General features: G+C 27.2%; 6 non-coding genes across 6 annotated transcripts; 3 read left to right on the forward strand and 3 right to left on the reverse strand.

Moving 5' to 3' along the window:
• The first annotated feature begins 11,963 nt into the window (after window positions 1-11,963).
• Trnay-gua lies at window positions 11,964-12,058 on the forward strand. Its single transcript has 2 exons — window positions 11,964-12,000; window positions 12,023-12,058. It is a non-coding gene; the product is annotated as a tRNA-Tyr (tRNA).
• Window positions 12,059-12,156: 98 nt separating this feature from the next.
• Window positions 12,157-12,251, forward strand: Trnay-gua. The gene is made up of 2 exons: window positions 12,157-12,193; window positions 12,216-12,251. It is a non-coding gene; the product is annotated as a tRNA-Tyr (tRNA).
• Window positions 12,252-12,349: 98 nt separating this feature from the next.
• Trnay-gua lies at window positions 12,350-12,444 on the forward strand. Its single transcript has 2 exons — window positions 12,350-12,386; window positions 12,409-12,444. It is a non-coding gene; the product is annotated as a tRNA-Tyr (tRNA).
• A 1,528-nt stretch (window positions 12,445-13,972) lies between these two features.
• Trnay-gua lies at window positions 13,973-14,067 on the reverse strand. The gene is made up of 2 exons: window positions 14,031-14,067; window positions 13,973-14,008 (listed from the first exon to the last, which is right to left on the reverse strand). It is a non-coding gene; the product is annotated as a tRNA-Tyr (tRNA).
• Window positions 14,068-14,162: 95 nt separating this feature from the next.
• Window positions 14,163-14,257, reverse strand: Trnay-gua. Its single transcript has 2 exons — window positions 14,221-14,257; window positions 14,163-14,198 (listed from the first exon to the last, which is right to left on the reverse strand). It is a non-coding gene; the product is annotated as a tRNA-Tyr (tRNA).
• Window positions 14,258-14,363: 106 nt separating this feature from the next.
• Window positions 14,364-14,453, reverse strand: Trnay-gua. The gene is given in 2 exon segments: window positions 14,364-14,399; window positions 14,417-14,453. It is a non-coding gene; the product is annotated as a tRNA-Tyr (tRNA).
• Between the last annotated feature and the right edge of the window lie 226 nt (window positions 14,454-14,679).

The raw sequence follows: 14,679 nt of genomic DNA on the forward strand, positions 1-14,679 counted from the left end.
TAATTCAGAGTTCTTAATACTTTTTTAAAGTTTCTAAGACTTTTTCAGAGTTTCCTAAGACTTATTAAGACTTATTCTTTTCTCAAATATTTTTTCCACCAGGGCCAAGTTTGTAACGCTTAGAAATATTGATGATACGAACACAATTTTGGTATTGGTGTTCATAAAATCACCTAATTAGTCCATTTCCCTTTGTCTGTCCGTCCGTCTATCTGTCAGTGTGGTAACTCATATAGGAAAAGAAATACCGAACTAAAATTTTTACATAAAATATAAATTTCTGTTCGTAAATGAGCAACATAGGTTAAGAAAGTCTTGGGTCCGTACATATCCTGTTGTAAACCGTAAGAGATATAACAAAAGTTTAAGTGTAAAAAATATTCCTTATAAAAAAAAGAAACAACTTTTGTTTGAAACATTTTTTCGTAAAAATCATTGTTTTCCCGTGAGGGTGCAAATTAAAGCAAAACAGATGGATAGTTGGATATTTGCAGATAGCTTTAACTAATAAAATTCAAATTTGTAGGCGCAGCTTCGAAATATTTTCGAAAACACTGATATAGGGCTTTTCATTTACAATATGATAATTTTTTTGTTTCGGACTGTTTTCAATCAAGTAAAAACATATATCTTATATCTTCTATCCTTGTCAAAAAGCGCTGCTTGAAAAAGATAAAATATATTTAACTTTCTTAGGTAGAATAGTTTTTAGATAACTGTCCGAAACAAAAGCAAATCGATGAAAAGGTCTATTCAACATTGACTATCTATATAGGGTATTTAAACAATTAAATCAGTCAATTATTTGTTTTCACTGGTTTTTTAATAACATTGAACAGGAAATTTATAATTTTTTAACCATTGTTTTCTCCAACACATACCTATGTATAATGTAAATAGAACTAGGAACATACTCAGCCTTTAAATTTCTTTCTCATTATAAAAATTAATTTTATTATAAGTTATTGCACAATACAAATAGGTATATATAATAAAAAAGTTATTATATATTTATTGTGATTGGCTGTGAATTTTATAAACTGCTTGCTTGCATAAATAATTTTTAGCATAAACAAAAATAATGAACTAACTAACTTCCTTGAACATTTCCAATAAAAAATTTTTTTGTCGTTTATATGATTTTAAAATTTTCCGTTATATTCAATTTTTTTAGAGTTTTGTGTTGTTATCTCTTGTTTTGTAGTCATTTATAAGAAATTATAAAATTGAATATCTCATAATTTCATGAAATGTGTCATTCCTGGGTTCTTGACGAAAAAAAATTAAGAAATATGATCCTTTGTTACGTAAACATAATTGGTTTATTAAGGACGTTCCCAAAAAAATGAGTGTATGAAAATATTTGAGACTTACGTTATAAATTTTGAGGGTGAATTCTGTTAGAATTTGGGAAAATTAGACGGAAATTAAGAGTAAATTTTCTCGATATATATACCATACCTTTTGAAATATTGATGCTTAAAAATTTAAAGAATATCATTTATTGAAGAAATAACACCCAAATTCCATTCATTTCATCACTTTAAATGTATTTTATCGGAAAACGAGTGCCACTTGTTTTTATAGGAATTTTCTTAATAGGAAAATATTTGTCATTCTTTTAAGTAATGAATATTAGTTTTCTAAATTAATCCAACGAAAATTAGCCTATTAGCATGTACTTTTAAACAAATTTCAATATAGGATTTATGTTTAAAAAACGCAAACTTAAACGTCAACTTTTAAGTACTTCGACCAAGGTGCTTCAAAAAAATCTCCATTTTCAGTCGAGTCACAGTTAATGTCAAATAACTTATTTTTATTTCACTCATTGCTCGATTATTATTTTTATTGGTTAGAATACGACTATGGTATGGTATGGTATGAAGGTTAGCGCACCTAGCCAAATTAATAGACCCTTGTACTCTATCCCCGTTACACTTTTCAGTGGCTATTATAACCAACGGATGTACTGAAACCCAGGATTTGCCTAGCGCTGAGTTTCCTAATTTCTTCTGGTTCGACTATGGCCGGACCAAACCATTTCCTTCGCTGCTGTATGAACGCCGGGCAGTCATAGAGAAAGAATACGACTAGGCAAGATACTTATTATTTTTAAGGCTATTTATGAATGACATATTGAAGCAAATTTAGAGAGGAATATTATGTGGACTGCCAAAGCAAAGGCTATACAATACTCAAGAGAGTGTTTGGCTTTCAGTACAAGGGTCGGAGGAGCAAAGCAGAAACTTCCTGTCTAGAGGGTTATCTGAAATTTCTGGCCTAAATTTTTTTAAATTCTTAGTTATGAAATTTTCAACTGCCCTGACCTGGCTTCCGCCTCGGCACATCCATGACAAAAGGTATTAGGGGTATGTTGACTATATACGATAAGTATATAGAATAAGGGTTTCAATTTTATAGATACGGAATCCTAAACAATAGTAAAAAGTATTAAACACAAATTAGTAAAAAAAATGACTTTAATGAAATTATTATAAATTTTATTATAAGAATAATTTTGTTTAAAGTTTCCTTGTACTCAATATTATTCACTGTGAATCCTAAAACTATAGAAAATTTTAGTTTGTAGTATGTCTTCCTACATTGAACCTGACCCACATTTTACAAATTTTTTTTCAAGGTGTATGTATGCATGTGTGTAATATGTTTTACATGATGGTTATAATTGCCAATTTTTGTAAGAAAACAAATGTAGGTACTACCTATTATTATTCAAATAAATTATTTTTGTAATTTGAATTAAGGTGTTTTTATGTTTTCTTTATCATTAGTACAGGTATTAGAGAATTTTTTCTTGCATTAAATTACAGGAGTTATTTTAATTTTGGGCTCAATTGCTCGTTAATTCCTTCTTTTGCAGGGCCAGCTCTAGCAAGTTTTAGAGATAGGGCGGCATTTTCATGCACTGTTCCGTTTCCTAAACACAATCAAGACTATTCGTAATTCATCAATAAACATTCTATTTGTTAAAAATGAAATAATAAAAAGAGTCAAATACTCATAAAACTCTAAAAAAATTAGAAAATTATTGACATTTTCTTTTCCTTGTTAAGGTGGCAAGTGGCACGATGGTGGAGTAATTTGTTAAAGATCAAATTTTTGTGTGTTGAATTACGGGGGGGGGGGAGTATTTGAAAACAAAGCCCACATGCTACACCAATGGATTGATGATAAACTTAACTTTTTTGTGGGATTTTTTGTCCTATGTATAACAATTTTATTGTAAACCAATGTAATACAGTAAAGGAAGTTACAAAAATCGGCTGATAAAGGAAAATGAAAGAAATCGCTCGCATTTTGCTCAAACCTCATAGAATGGGTTTCTTAAGTGTCAAATATCATTAGTAACGCGTGAGTTAATGGCGCAAATGTTTCTATTTGTTAATAAACAATAAAATGTTAATTCAATGAAACGATCAATGTTTAAGTTCACTTAAAAAATTAGTAATTAGGCAACTTGTAGGACGTAAATGTTAAGTGTTTGTCAAATAATCAAAAACTATTATCCATGTATAACGTATACGTATTTCAAGTTGCCTATTTATTAATTTTGTAAGTCAACTTTAAAATTAATCGTTTCATTGTATTAATACTTTATTGTTTATTAACAAATAGAAACTTTGCACCACTAATTCATACGTTATTAATGATATTTGACATCTAAGAAACACATTTCATGGGGTTTTAGCAAAATGCGAGCTGTTTCTTTCATTTTCCTTTATTTGTAACATCTTTAACTGTACCTACTAATGCCAACATATCCAATTTTAGTAATATAGAATTTCGCGTGTGGAATCATAAAAAACGATTTCGTGGCAAAAACGAAGCAATTTGTTACTAATAAGTTTGGCTAAATTGGCTTATTTTGAGCATACGTGCGAAGTCGCGGGTATAAAAACTATTTTGATATAAATACACATGCTGCACATAACTTAATTTTCATTGTTTTTTCACACACAAAAAAAAACATGTATACACATGTTTTTCGTGGTGAATCCCGTTAATTTGGCATAAATAAACGCATGCTCTCGAATGTTCATACACTTTCGCGTGTATACCCATATAGCTTATGTTTAAAATTGAAATTGAAAAGACTCAAAAATACATTCTTAATTAGTTCGAACTTTTATTGAAGCTGTGAAACATATCATACAACATATATTAATTAAACTGAAATATAACAGTGGTCAATAACCTATATCGATCGAAGAACGATAAATTGTTTAGATCAAAAAATAAAAATGCATATTCGAGATTTATTATTGAATAATTCAAGTGATAATGAAGTTTTATCAACAACAACTATTCTACCAAAAATTACCGAAATTGTTTATGAAAATGTAACAAATATTGTAAATAATGCTACTTTGAATGATTCTTCAACAAATCATGAGCGACGATTAAATGAATTTCATATAATTAAAGCTGTTGTTTTATCAATTGTGATTATAATTATTTTATTTTCTGTTTGTAAAATGGTTTTTGATTTATTTGTGCAATATACGGAAAAAAATGATAAATAAAAATTCAAAAAAAAAAAAATTGTGTGCGAATTTTTAAGTTCTGTTTTTTTGGTGTATCGACCTATAATAATAAATCGGATTTGGGTGAAGAAAGACATATTCTTGTACAAAAATAATAAGTGCATTTATTTTAATTGTTTTTTTTTTTATACTATGTCTTAATTTTTTTGTTTAAATAATGTAAATTAATTATAAGAAATATACGATGATTATGTAAATTAAAATAATTTTTTTTAAAGATAATCATAAGGAAATACAATAAGAAATCAACGGTCCTCATCCTTAAAAAAATTTTTTATAGCCTTAATATTTAAGGATGAATGAGTATGGTAGTGGGGGCACAAATTTAAAAATAGATATTTTCAATTTTGATGATAAATTTATATTATTACTTGACGATATAAGACGAAAAGTAAGAATAAAATTTTTCGATATCTGGCTTAATTTTCAAAATATCGAAAATTGAAAATTTTGTTTAATTATTTAGCTTTCGATATTTCGAAAACCAAGACACATATCGAAAAATTTTATTCTTATTTTTCGTCTACATTCATGAAGTTATAACAAAATTCATCATCAAAGTTGAAACAAAGATAAAAATAATTTCATCCCTTAATCTACCCTGCTCTTACATCCCTTATATGGACGGTGACACTTAGTTTTTTTCTTTTCTAATTCATTGCTAATATGTTTACTTTCTTTTAAAAAGTTTTTTTTAAATTTGTTTTCATTCATTCCAAATGAAAATTATCAAAAACTTCCAAAATAGCGAGCCAATGTATTTTATATCGATTTTTAATGACTTTTTTCTTAAAAATTTGCACGGTTACCTAAGCTGAAATTTTAACCACATATTCTTTGAGCAAGAGACTACCTACAAACAAATTTTGAGCCTTTAAATCAAACATTGTTGTCATGCTCATACATCCTTAAGAAGTTTTAGTATTATAGAATTTTTAGATTTCGTTATTTCTAAATCTACACCCAAAACTTAAAATCGAAGATAGAAAAAAGAAATGAAACTTCGTTAAAATAAGAAAAAATTTGGTGCCAGTTGGTGGACTTAATCTCTTTGTGCTAGCGAGATATTTTAGTTAAAATTGGAAAATTTAAAATTCTATGAGGCAAAAATAAGGTATAGAATAAAGAACCGGGTACTACAATTTTGCGGAGAGGGCTTTCGGGTACATTTGAAAACAAAAAGATTGTTCTCAAAAAAATGAGTGTATGAAAATATTTGATTTACGTTTTAAATTTTGGACGGATGTATTCTGTCAAAACTTGTGAAAATTAGACGAAATCAAGAGTAAAATTTTTCGATATGTATCATAGTTTTTGAAATATTGATGCCTAAAGATTTAGAGAAAATCCTTTGCAGTATTATAGATGAAACAACACGCACTAATTTCATCACTTGAAATGTATTTTTATGGAAAAACGAGTGCAGGTTGTTAGAAAACGAAAACTTTAACAGATCAAATATAAAAATTTAGCACCGTAAAGGGTATTAAAAAATTTCCTTGCTTAAAAAGGGCATTAATGAGAATGTGTTTACACCATTTAAAGATGATTTTAAGAAAACGTGATTTTTTGGGAACGTTCTTAAGAATGCTGAGAGTGCCGAGAATGAAGCGTGCCAGATTAATTAACGAATTCTTCGTCAATTCAAAGATTTCTTGCTAATTTTGCAATGCAGATGCAATTTAATCCTTCTAGCAGAAGACTTTTTATGTGGTAAAAAACTATAATTTTATAATTTTGTACCGTACACTACTCCAGACGCTTAAGATCCATATGAAAGTCTCCAGGATATTATTGATTTTTTTATCCGTTCTTGGTCAAAATATGGCTAAAGCTAAAGAACCCCCAAAAATTTGATCAGATGGTCATACAATTATTAATCAATGATCCCAAAAAACTCAAATATCAATGGCTTTTCTCCGAGACGCCGAGACTTGCAGATGGATTTTATAGACAGAATCTGCAGTTTATAGGTTTTTATTAAACAGAATGTAGTAGCTATATCTACTTGTTACTGAATGCTAAAAATTCTGTGATTTAATAAAAACACAAAAGTAATTAGTTTGTTTTCATTTATAAAATAAAAAAATATTTTGATCTAACAAATGATAGGTAATATGTAAAGAATGTTTGGTCTACAATTTTTGAAATGTTTTTATAAACAACTTTTTTAAAAGCTTCAACTAATGATGGATTGTTTGAAATATTTAGAAAAATCTTTATTAACATAAATTAATTGATTTATTATAACTTGCTTATTTTTTAATGAATTCTTTCACTGAATTTAATGAAGAAAAACATAAAAAATTTAAGTAAACAAAATCGTTAAACAGACTGAATTCTGACCTTGCAAAGTAAAATAAACATTAGCAAAGTCCTTTAAGTTCTTGAAAATGATTATTAAGTTTTCAATCTAATTAACTCTATTTTGAAGTTCTTTGAAAATTATTTTAGTATAACGAGTTTAATTGGTGACACAAATTTAATCCGTATATTCGCTTATGACAACGGGACAGGTGAAACTAAATAAAAGCTTGTAAAAATAAGAAAAAAATTGGTTTCTCAGTATTATCAATATCTAACTAAATCAGTAATAATTGAAATTCTTTACAATGAATTTTTAATGAAAAATTCCTCGTTTTTCTCGATTTAAGAAAAAACGATATATAAAGAAAATAGAAGGTGTTTTGATTCGCACCTTCTATTTTCGCATTGTGCGTGAGTTTTTTTGGAGGCGTTTCCATGGTAACGATATACTACTTTAATTATAGAATTGTATGGATGCATATATAATTGTATGGATTGCAATTATGAGTTACATTGAAAATTTAAAATTATTGTCTCACAAATTTAAATAAATAATTATGATAATTTAATTTTTTGAAAAATAATATTTGTGCAATTTGATTTTTCATTAACATGTAAAGAATTGCAAATTAGTCATAACAGCCTCCTTTATCGCCATTATTTTTCACTGGAGCGCTGGCATCGATTTTATTGTAACTACGCCCACAACGAATAGTATTTTAAAGGTGAGATTTATTTCAGTTAACAAAAAAAGGTAGGATTTATTTTTACTATTTCAAATTCTAAACGCGAATCACATATAATGCAAAAAAAAAAACCGTCTTATAAGATAAAAATCGATAATTAATATTATGAGGATGTTAATTCTTGGTAACAAATTGATGAGGTGGGATTTTATAAAAGATATGAGAAAGAAAACAATGAATCTGAATTTAATAAAATTACAAACAATATACAAGAATTTCACATTCTTTACTAGAACTTTATCATTGTTATAACAATCGTAAAAATTCTTTTTTTTACGTGTTGTATAATCATTAATTTTTATTGTGATTTTATAGAGGAAAATTAATTAATTATCTGGTTATTTAATGGACTACTAGGTACTTGCTGCTATTTTATAATTATTTATTAATATTTTTTCTATATCTGTTTATTGTGTGTTTTAGTTTTGATAAAAAAAAGTTAGTTAAATTGTTTTTTTATTTATTCATGCAGAATTATGCTTCTCAAAAGGTAAGTGGAAATTTTTAGTTAAATTTTTCGTAATTTTAGTCGATATCCCGCCGAAAATATTTGATTTTGTAGCGGTATAGCGGTTATTTAGAACCGCCGAAAAAGAATGACAAGATAATTATCGAGAACGAATGTTCAAAAATGATTAGCTAAATAAATTTAATCTGTAACAAATCTATAAGAAGTTCGATTAATCATCTTGCGATTTCCTTTTCATTCCAAAAAAAAAAATGAATGTAAAAAAATATTTGGGACTTACGTTTCAAATTTTGATGGTTGATTTTGTTAGGACTTGGGAAAATTAGACAAAAATTAAGAGTAAAGTTTTCCGATATATAGATACTATATAGTCTTTGAAATATTGACAGAACTGAAAAAGTATTTCTATTTTTCTTGGAACTCTACGAATATATTCAGCACAAGTAAACAAATAATTGTAAAGTGATTTTATTATTTTAAATTCCAAAAAAATTAAACAAATTAAGGTAGTACTCTCGGTAATAGACTTTGCATTCAGAATTTAATGAAACTTGGCATAGTTGTCCATTATTATATCATAATTAACCAGTTAAATTTTTAGGGGCCTTCAGAGAACTGAAAATCTGAACGTCCAGTTTTGTAAAATAAAATAAAATCTGTGATATCCCATAAGGATCAATGTTAAAATATCTTTTTTTCAGTTCTCTGAAGACCCCTAAAAATTTAACAGGTTAATTATGATATAATAATGGACAACTATGCCAAGTTTCATTAAATTCTGAATGCAAAGTTTATTACCGATAGTACTACCTTAAGTGAAAAAGGAAACGTAAATTTAAACGAAAAATAAATCGATAATTTAATACACACACTGATGTGAATTCAGGAATTCATAAATTTTTTTTTTGTTTAAATAATAAAAAAATTTTCGGAAATGAACCTCATAGCTGTAAAATGTATTTATGATATTATTTTAAGGTAGTACGACCGCCAGAACAAGTTTAGACTTGTGGTTGAAATTATTTGTACCTTATGTTCAGCTTTGATGATGAATTTTGTTTTAACTTCATGAATGTAGACGAAAAATAAGGATACAATTTTTCGATATCTGCCTTGGTTTTCGAAATATCGAAAGCTAAATAACTAAACAAAATGTTTAATTTCCAATATTTTGAAAATTACACCAAATATCGAAAATTTTTATTCTTACTTTTCATTTTATATTGTCAACTTATAACATAATTTTCTATTAAAAAAAATTGTTCTGGCGCTTGTACATTCTTAAGTATACTAATAAAAATTTTACCTTGACATTCTCTGTTCAATCCGAATTCGAAAAATTTAAGTATCTTTTTTAATTTTTAAATATTGATTTGATTGAATTAAAAGAACATTTATTGTATGAAAATTAGAATAATAAATTTTAGACGAAATACGTGCATTGTTAATTAATGAAACTTTTCATCTATTCAGAGAAAAACACTTCAGTTGTAAAAGGTTTTGATATTCTATTTTTAATAGCATTTAAACGAATTTCAAGTACTTTTAAAGCATATGCGATGTGATTATTCATTTAAACGTACTTTACTAAAATAACAAATTGGAAAATTCTCTTTTCCTGATATTAAAATTATATTATCGTTTATTAATTGTAATTAATATACGATAAAAATGAATGTGTTATGAATTTCAAGCTTTTGTGTGTGGGTATCATAATCAATCTCGTAACGAACGGGAGCGCAGCACAGTGGAGTGTTTATATTAAATTTTTGGACAAAAGTCAGAAAAATCAACTCTTTTGTTTTACATTGAAAGTTGTTTTTTGGTGTAGTTAGATAACCACTCCACCACAAAGAAGTCACTTGAGTTACCTCAACTTCGAGCTGATGTAGATTTTTCAGAAAATATGAAAGCTAAGAAAAAGTTTATTTATTCAAATCGATTGGAAATTTTACGTCCTATAAGTTTTGACTGACCAATTTTTTCTCTAAAATGTTTAAATAGTTTTTGAAAATTTGAAAAAAATGCGAACAAACGTGGAAAATCGTTGATCACCATTATTTTCTGTGCATTTGAAAATTTGTATTCTACCTATACAGGTAAAGAAGTAATAACTGGCATAGGTGGGTGCATTTCTGCACCCAATACTTTAGTACATTTCACCTAATTTGATGGGAGTAATTAGGGGCGTGTCTACCGCCGTATCAGCTGTATCAATGATACGGGGCCCTCGAGCTACAGAGAACTCTTACGTATGCAAGCAAAAATTAGTAAAATATTATCCACAATGTCACTTAAGAGGCCATTCATAATTACGTAAGCATTTTAGAAAAACTGAAATCGTCTTCAGGTATATATGATTCAATAAATCAATTTGCCAAAAAAAGGCAAGAAAAGTGTATCTTTAATTTGAATAATAATATAATCAATAAGTATTTATTTTAATTTAATGCAAGCAATTTAGTTTCTTTTGTGAGAAATCTTCACCATTCATTTGGGCCCCCCAAATAATTTTGATACGGGGCTCCTCCAAGGCGAGCTACGCCACTGAGTAATAGTCAAGTAAGACATAAAAACATGCTGCTATTTGTGCACTATTTGCAGCACACAACTGCAAATTCACCTGAGCCCATAATTCAACTAAAAAAATATGGATTTGTTCAGAAATGGTGATTTAGTTAGTATTTGAAAATATTTTATGAACGTAATTATTTTAGCAAAAGTTATGAACTTTAAAAATTGAAACCAATTTACGTTCATATAGAAGAACACTGATCATTTGATGAATCAATCTTTCCAAAATTTTCAAAACATCGGTAGCAATTATTTTCATAAAACAGTAACGAAACTCCTTAATAATCCTTACAAAAAAAGATGCTAAAGATTTTCAGTGAATTAATATCTAAGTTTATATTTAGAATCAAAAAATAAACTACATACAGATCAAATGTTACAAATCTATATTAAATATTTTAATTGGATTTCATTAAATATGTTTTAATGTCATTTACATATCAAATTGTGCATCTACTTGAAGTTGTATTTATTGCTTTAAGATATAATATATATGCAATTTCAATCAAATGTATTTTAAGTATTCATAAAATGTATAATTTTATTAGTAAATTAAAGATTTTATTTAGTAAAGTAAATAATTAATAGTTGAAAGAAGTTTAGTTTTTCGTCGCAAAGGAAACACCTATACGATATTATTTTGTAATAAAAATGTATTTTTTAATTTTCATAAAGCTTGTATCATTTCAACTATTCTCTGATTTGTTTATTAAAAAGTATATTGTTATTATTATTATTAATTTAATTTTAGAATTTAAAAAATAAATATAAACTGATGCACTAAACGAATTAAAAAAAAAATCACTTCCGATATAATTGTGAAAACAATTAAATTAATTGTTCGAGAAACACTATTTTATAAAATCGTAGTTTTTATTTTTAATTTATCGATTTTAATGCGAACGATCAAAAATAAATTGATTTGTTTTTATTTAATAATTGCCTATAATTGAAATTTTGAAATCATTATTTATTTAGTTTAAATATATTCCAAAAATAATGTTGAGTAAATTTCGATTTATTATTGTTTCATTGAAATAAAATGGGTTATTTGATTAATAAATATTTTCATATTTTTACAACAAAAATTAAAAAACAAACCATTAAAGCACGTTCAAATTCTTTTCATTTAATAAAATTTGGAAACAATGATTGAAAAAGTGGAATATTTAACAAACATTCACTTTCTTCTAAAGCCGATTTTTAAATATTTTTTTGTAGCTACTCTCTATTTTAAATAAATAATTTAAATTAAATATGCTGTGCAGCACGTTAAGAATTAATGACTAATTAGAACAACCTTCGATAGCTCAGTTGGTAGAGCGGTGGACTGTAGAGGAATAATCACTATGTCAGTAATCCATAGGTCGCTGGTTCAAATCCAGCTCGAAGGAAACTTTTTTTATAATTATTATTATTTCTATTTTAAATTATTTGCTTTAATTTAAGTAAGCCGTGCAGTTGGTTAAGAATTAATTAATTGATTTAACAACCTTCGATAGCTCAGTTGGTAGAGCGGTGGACTGTAGAGGAATAATCACTATGTCAGTAATCCATAGGTCGCTGGTTCAAATCCAGCTCGAAGGAAACTTTTTTTATAATTATTATTATTTCTATTTTAAATTATTTGCTTTAATTTAAGTAAGCCGTGCAGTTGGTTAAGAATTAATTAATTGATTTAACAACCTTCGATAGCTCAGTTGGTAGAGCGGTGGACTGTAGAGGAATAAACACTATGTCAGTAATCCATAGGTCGCTGGTTCAAATCCGGCTCGAAGGAAACTTATTTCATATTTATTATGATTTCTTTTTAAAAATAACTTTTTTTTAAGTAGGTATGGTCATTATGTTCTATTAATACAAATACATAAACTTGTTGTGTTTTTAATTTAAAAATTGATTCAATATTATATAAATTTATTCGAGGAGAACATAATAAATAATGTTCTTCAACATGTTCTAATACAAATATACAAAATACTACCAGGGTAAAATTGTGAAATATATCGGGAGTAAAAAGAAACAAAACAATTCAATTATATATTTCACAAAATGGATTTCGTACACATGTTGTGTAGTGAAAACCAATCATCTGTTTTAAAATATTGAATGTATTATTTTTACTAATTAATCTATTTATAAGGTACACTTTATTACAATAATAAGCGATCAATATGTTTCAGTCAAACTAATGACGGATCATTGCAATGGGCAAATCGCCAATATAAAAACCAAATAAAAAAAATAATAATAAATATTATTTAAAAAAAAAAAAAACATAAATAATTTAAGAAAATTTACTTCAATATACAGATTAAAATGTAGGTTTTCAGAAAAATTCTCCCTTTATTTTAATGGGTAAATGTGACCCAGAGAAGTCCCTCGGTTTCTTCACTTAAAATAAGAGAGATAACTTTTTTTTTTCTACCTATCTCATTACTATTAGAGAAACTGAGATAGTTAGAAGATTCGTATACCTGTCTCGCTTCCTCCTCTATGAGCAACGAAGGACTTGAATAAAGAGACACACAATAGAGTTTATGACACACAATAAAGTTATAACAATGGTGACTAGGACTTAAAATAACTTGCCCATGACTGGATTAAGGAGCTTGGGCCGACAAAAATTATATTGAAATTAAAAAATAAATGGAAGAAACGACGGTTTTTGACTAAAAATTCAATTTTCTATATTTATTATTTTATTTGTTTTGGATTTTGATTACAAGAACTCCAAAAAGAGTTTGGTTGCCTTTCAATCTCTAGAAACACTGTATGCAGAGGTTGTATGGCATGTATCTCATTTTTTTTATGTATGCATAAACAAAGCAGTATTCATATTCATTCACCCGTTAAATTATTAATAAATTTTGTTTATTTATTTTTTTAAAAATATATTAATAAAAATTTTACGATGAAAATATTGAAAAAGCACGTTTTTGTTACGAAATAATTAAACTGGGTTGAATAAATATAATTTACATATTTATAATCCGTCTATGTTTACCGAGAGAGGGCCGCCAGCCGAACTTTTAACGGACAATAGCAAGAAAATCCGGTCGGAGGAGCTTAAGCAATTTTGCAATAGAAATGGAATTGTAGAAAGGAACCACAGGACCATTAAAAAAATGACCGCGAGAACCGGTGGGCCTATCAGAGACATGGTTTTTTGGTATAATCAATTAGAATCAATTTTTAAATTAAAAATACAACAAAATTTTATGTATTTTTATTAGGAGAACATGATGAACATATCTCATTTAAAAAAAAAATTAAAATAGAAATAATAATAATTATGAAAAAAAAATTCCTTCGAGCCGGATTTGAACCAGCGACCTATGGATTACTGACATAGTGATTATTCCTCTACAGTCCACCGCTCTACCAACTGAGCTATCGAAGGTTATTTTAACAATCAATTAATTCTAAACTTACTGCACGGCATTCTTAAATTAAAGTAAAAAGTTTAAAAAAATAAATAATAATAAAATAAAAGGTTCCTTCGAGCCGGATTTGAACCAGCGACCTATGGATTACTGACATAGTGATTATTCCTCTACAGTCCACCGCTCTACCAACTGAGCTATCGAAGGGTGTTAATATAGTTAATTAATTAATATTTAATCCATTGAAAAACATATTTAAAATAAAATAAATAATTAAAAACCAGAAATAATATTAAATGTAAAAAAAAGTTTCTTCTTCGGGCCGGATTTGAACCAGCGACCTATGGAATACCGACAATTATTCCACTACAATCCACCGCTCTACCAACTGAGCTACCGAAGGTTATTTATATTATTATTAAAAATTAATTCTGCGAAACTACTCAAATAATATGCAGAATTTTGTGTATTTGCATTAGTCACGATGAAAACAATTATACTTATTATTGAATTAATTGAATCATTTACGCTTATTGGGAGTATATAAGCCATTTTTATCCATAATTCTTTAAGTTATTTAGACTGAGGGATGCACCAAAACAAAGGACATAAATACATACATTCAAAAA

This window comes from Chrysoperla carnea, chromosome 4, assembly GCF_905475395.1.
Source record: "Chrysoperla carnea chromosome 4, inChrCarn1.1, whole genome shotgun sequence".
NCBI lineage: Eukaryota > Metazoa > Arthropoda > Insecta > Neuroptera > Chrysopidae > Chrysoperla > Chrysoperla carnea.